At 41.7% G+C, this 5,792-nt stretch overlaps 1 long non-coding RNA gene across 1 annotated transcript; it reads right to left on the bottom strand.

Moving 5' to 3' along the window:
• Window positions 1-488: 488 nt before the first annotated feature.
• On the bottom strand, window positions 489-5,589 carry LOC121079032. Its single transcript, XR_005824845.1, has 3 exons — window positions 5,515-5,589; window positions 5,148-5,270; window positions 489-1,612 (listed from the first exon to the last, which is right to left on the bottom strand). It is a non-coding gene; the product is annotated as an uncharacterized LOC121079032 (long non-coding RNA).
• Between the last annotated feature and the right edge of the window lie 203 nt (window positions 5,590-5,792).

Genomic DNA, 5,792 nt, shown 5'->3' on the forward strand with positions numbered 1-5,792 from the left:
TTTTACAGTTATGACATCCAAAAATAACGCAACAAAAATGCTCAGAAACAATTGCTCGGATTAGTCAAATGTATGCAATTCAAGTGGCCTCATACCCTCTTTTGCTCACTGCTTTAATTATCAAATGATTTCTTTTTTACCAGCACAAGAACTTTCAGCAATTAAAGCTCTGTAGGCAAGTATTTACACCAGGAGCTCTTACCTGCTTGCTGCCATTAAGAAAGCATCAATATTGTGAGTTTGCTGACCAATCACAATTGCAGACTGAGAGAAAATAGAAAGGGCTATAGGAAAGTGCAGAAGGAAACAAAAAAAAAAAGGCAAAGTAGCAGCATTTCACATTTCTAAACATACAGAACATGAGTTGAACAGTGTCAAATTCATAATCAATTCCAACCTGCCAATTGCAAAAGCAAAACAGGTTCAAGGAGATTTGTAGCAACATCCACAGCTTTCTGCCTGGAGGACACACATTGCAGGCCAACAGACAGAAGCAGCAAGATACATTTCATCATGCAAACTCTTTTTCGTTACTGTAGTGAAATTATTTATTGATCTTTTATTGCACCCTTAGAAATCAGTGAATAAATGACCATCTCTCCTCTTGTTCTTACTCTTCAGAAGATCACCGGATTTTGTCACTGAATGGACCAGGGAGATAACCCAAGACCTTCACAAATATGCAACAAAGTCCAAGACATGCTGCTAGCGCTGAGTGGAAGCCTGCACTCCCACGCATTAGTTATTCCCATTTGGTATGCGAACAGAGAACACTGCTTTGCAGGGCTGTCGATCCAGCATGAAGCTCACTTTGTAAAATTGTTTTTAAAGAAGAGAATATCTACATGGGGGGAGGGAGGAAGGTGGGGGAAATTAAATCTCCTGGCACTTTCGTTCATTATTTAAAGCAACTGTTATTTTCTCTCTCACTTTGGCTTTTGAGTTGGATATCCAAGAGACAAGATTTCTTCTACTAGGCACCACTGGGGGAAACAGAATGTGCGATCAGAGATTCAGAGAACTTCTTTCCGGCATTTCAGGCAGGAAGCAGGTCCAGAGGAGATGGAACAAGCTGCAACAGGGAATCTGAAAAGACTTTGAAATGCTGCTCTGATCTCTGCTGGTTCAAACCTCACACGAGCCACTGCTTCAGGTGCCTATGCATAGCATCGAACACTACCAAATACAGAATACAACGAAGGAAAAGCTAGGGAGCGGGATCTGTTAATGTCAGGGAATTTACTGGGGCACATCCTGTCAAATGCCAAGAACCCTCTCAGGCAGTCACTGTAATGAGCATCCTACCAGCACACTCAGCTCCCCACATCTCTGAAATGGCCTTCTTTTGGTTCATCAGTGACTGCTCTGCCCAGGTCAGGACTCACCAGGCTGTGAAGTAGAAACATTGCAGAAGCTATTTCTGACAGTTTCAGGAACAAGCTGATGGATACAAGCAACCTTGCTCCTCAGAGATCTTCAGGTGGTGCTGGGTCGGTAACTCTCCTCACTGACAAGCGCAGTCTGGGCTCAGACCTGAACCGAGGGCCTCAGAGTCAGCCCTGATGATACTTGGGTGCACTGTCTTAATTGGACTTTACAGCTGGTCCTGTCCCTGTAATGAACCAAACTGGTACCCATATCCAAACATAATTCAAAGCTAAGATCCAGATTAAGTTTTATTGCTATTTATTGCTATTCTTTTTAGACCAGCAATTACACAGGGATAACTCAGGCACCATAGAAAAGGCCATCAGATAAATGCAGACTGCATAACTCTGTATGCCTTGAAGAGACAGGGGAAAAACAGTACATCATGGGATTTCAGGTTGGGAGTACTGCCATCAGAAAGCTGGAGGGAAGAACATTATTAATGAAGCACTTTCATTGAGCTACTTCATAACTTTGGACGAGGTAAGCAGAGTCTGGAGGGTATGTTAACTCCATGCACACGCAGAACGGGCAAGCCTTGTGGCTGTTAATGGCTTTGTTAAATCATTTCTCTTAGTGAGTCTGTCTGTAATAAAGGATTGCTGCAACTTCCCTAATTTTTTAAGCTACTTTGAATCTTACATATGAAAAGTATTAAGTGCTGGCAATAGGTCTTTAAAATTAAGGTACTAAAAAGGTCAAAGTCATCAGCTTACTTTTTGTAATGAGGATCAAGCAACACTGGGGTCTGAGGGTGCCTGATTAGTTGGACACTACCATTTTCTTATGTTGTCTGTTCTACCTTTCTTTGACTATATTTTCTCTCCCAAAGGTTTGTGGATGCATTAAGTTAATTTTGTTATAGCATAAGGTACCAGACTACCAAACGGCAAGAGTAAAGGGATGCTGTATATTTAGGTCTGCAAGCAATACCAGTACTAGTTTCTCTGTCCACTGACCCATTTCTCTTTCCCTCACTCTTTCCTACCCTATAAAAAACTGCAGTTAAAATTGAGAAGGGATTCATAGAAGGAAGAAAAATTGCAGTATGTCTCTCATTCTATCCCACCCCTCTTTGGCTAACCTCCCAACAAGAAGGTTATTTATACGAGCAGAATTTTTTCAGGAGGTGGAAGAAGAGCTCTGTTTTATCTCATCTGCCCATCTGAAAGGCAACTTACCAGCTATCAAATCTTAATAATTTTCAGATGCGGAGAGCATTTAGAAGACAAAGGTGAAAATCATGAGGTATCCTGGCAATATGCATACATGTAGCCACATGAGCGCTTGAGCTCTGGAGGTTAAAAGGTAATATCCACCAAAATGAGCATGAACAATGAAAAATGTGAACAGAGCAGTCTCTATTTTGACCATCATCTCTTTCTCCAAAGAGTGCGTGAAGGAAGCAGAGATGTTCAGATGGACAGGCAAAGGAGACAAAATCCACTCCAGCACGCTGTCACTGAGCCCTGGAGAAGGCAAACGCCCTTTTAGCGTGCTACAGAAGATGATTAAAATACCAATAATTTTTCAGAAAACTCTAAATCTAATCCCTTTCAAGAAATCTATGGACTCTGTCACCTTGGAAATCTAACTTACTTTGATCGGCATGGGGAGCCCTTGTGTTATTTACCACAAGGAAAAACCTTGCTCTGCAGGAACATCAATCCAGCCTGAAATTTATTGTGTTGAATGGAAAGGAAACCTGCATGGTGAAAAACCAACAGCAAACCAAAAACCTCCCTAAGAAAGCTGACAGCAGGGGAAGGAAAGATGTGGTTCTTCTAACTCAAGGTAGGGAAGGGGATTGTCTATGATGGGCAGAGGAAGGGAGAAATAAACACACTGGATGAATAGTGCTATGAAAAGTACTCAAGTTTAGGTTTCAGAGTAAAATGAAAGTCAATTAAGATGAACAAGACATCTATATACTTATTTAGAGGTGATTCAGGCTGTCTCAAAATTCAGGTGAACACCACTACCCATCGAAGTTGATTTCACTTCTAAGTAGGACTGGAATTGCACAGGACTTTCTATGTCAGTACCAAAATTTATCACAGGTGTGTCTTCTACAATCAGTGGACTGTATAACCTGTCTGATCATCCTCACAATTCTTGTAGCCACAGAGACCTTTTCCTCTTGGGCCCAATGATCTTCTTTCTTTAAATCCTGCTTAAGAATCTAATCCTTCTGTAGTCTCCCAAGAAGTAGGTGTAAAAGTCTTTCCTCTTAAACAATAAAATGTGGCAAAAATATCCTAATATGAAAATCAACATGTAAATACCTAAGAATTTTTCTGGTGAATGCCACATTTGTCCCTTTACCTATAACACTGCTGGCTCCACTAGTCTCCGCAGGAAGAGTTTTCTGTCCATGGCTGTACAAGCTTACATCTCTCTTTTCCTCAAAGACGAGGACAGGAGCCTAAGGCCTCCTAGCTCCTTTCATCAAGCAGCCTGGCTGAAGGGAACTGCCCTTTGGCAATGAGAATCACAGCAGCTCTTCACAGAGGGGCTAGGATGATAAGTTCAGACCTAGATATCTAAACTGCAGGAGTTTAAAGTTTAGATTGGTAAAGCTCATCCTCTGTCTCCCATGAGATATATTATCAGTTTCAAAAAAAAAAAAAAATGGTGTCAGGAATTGAGTTCATTTTTTGGAACCCAACTATAGCGACACCCAAAGTACAACTTCCTAGAGCAGCACTGTAGCATCAAACTATCCTGAGTTTTAGACCAAATGTTTCATTTTCCTCCTTCAGAAAACTGTACTCCCACCAGAAAAAAAAAAAAGAAAAAAAAGAAAAAAAAGAGAAAAAAAAAAGGAAAAAACCACAATTTTTGCAATGAGTTCTTGGAGAAAAACTAATCTGACAGAAGTCAGTAGACATAAGGGTTACTTCTGTACATCTTTATCCAGCATGTAAAGTACTGTATATACAAACACCCACCACAAAGGAGACAACTAAAAATTAAGGGTAATTAAAAGAACAAGATGGATTTTGCAGAAAATTTGATACTATTAAAATATTCTTTCTAACATATTCAGAGAGCCTCTTACAGGAGGAAAAGGAATCGATGACCTGTGACTCATCTATACTTGTCTCTTCTTTTGCTGTGACTTATAGCTTGATAATAAGTGGAATTTTATTTTACTGAACTTCCCTTGAAGGGATCATCTGAGTCAAGAGATCAAACTTGACTACCCCTCCCAAAATAGTCTGTGTGTGGGCAGATGTCTTTGCCCTGTTGATTATTGAGCTATCGTCTTGATCAGATTGGAGATGACTTCTTTAAATGCTTTCCAAAGACAGGGAAGAATTTGACATCTCCTATGTGAAGTCCACCTGGAAAAGGGGGAAGAGTGCCATAGCTTGTGGAAGTGCTAATCAGGCAGTCAGAACCTGACTGACCCATGCTGGTGTTAAAATATCTACAGCAGAACCAAACAGTCCTTGCAAAAATGGGAAACTGCATACATGCTCCAAGCCACATGTCAAAACATGCTTAAGTCGAGACTCCGAAGTGAAGGCACAGGGTGTCTCTTATTCAAAGGTATACACAGGTTTATAGGAGAAGCAAGACCTAAACTGGGTTCTCATAAACCCTAAGCTGATCTAGCAACCACAGGGCCGCTCTCTTCCTCTACTGATTATTTGAGTTGCAATATGTGTTGTTACTTCTGTTGTTAAAGCTGAGGAAATACTACAAAACAGTACCTTAAAACCTTCCTCTGAATAAGGCTGACCCAGCCTACTTCTTAGGATTCATGTGCCCATATTCTTCATTTATCTTCATTTCGCACTGTTGTTCTTGCCAGATAAGTTGTCTCTGCCAGAAAGCTTTTGGAAAGAAAAAGTGTCATGAGAACCACTGCAATTATACATACAAACCCATACCAGCTGAGTCAGTGCAGCCATTTTGAAAACTTTTTGCAGCTAGGACTGCATATTCACTTTTGTATACCTCTGTTTTCATGCATGTCTTCTACTTTTCGTTATTAACCAAAGGCTACTGCTTTCTGCAAATTCACAACAGTTTTCTGGCAAATTCTGGATGCTTACAGCAGTTTAAAAACAATCTCACCACGCGAATGCTGAGTTCTGGTCCATTTTGGCATGGTGCTCCCTAAATTCCATATGGGGAGATGATGAAAAGCAGGTGGATGTGGCCTGGAGGAGGCTGCGGGCCATAGAGAGCCCTCCCCCGCAGGAGCAGGCCCCAGGCCGGAGCTGCAGCCCGTGGAGAGGAGCCCACGCAGGAGCAGGGGGTCTGGGGGAAGCTGCCGCCCGTGGGGGACCCGTGCTGGAGCAGTTTGCTCCTGGGGGATGGACCCTGTGGTCCCATTTCTCCCCCTTTCCCTT

The sequence above is a fragment of the Cygnus olor genome, chromosome 1 (assembly GCF_009769625.2).
Source record: "Cygnus olor isolate bCygOlo1 chromosome 1, bCygOlo1.pri.v2, whole genome shotgun sequence".
NCBI lineage: Eukaryota > Metazoa > Chordata > Aves > Anseriformes > Anatidae > Cygnus > Cygnus olor.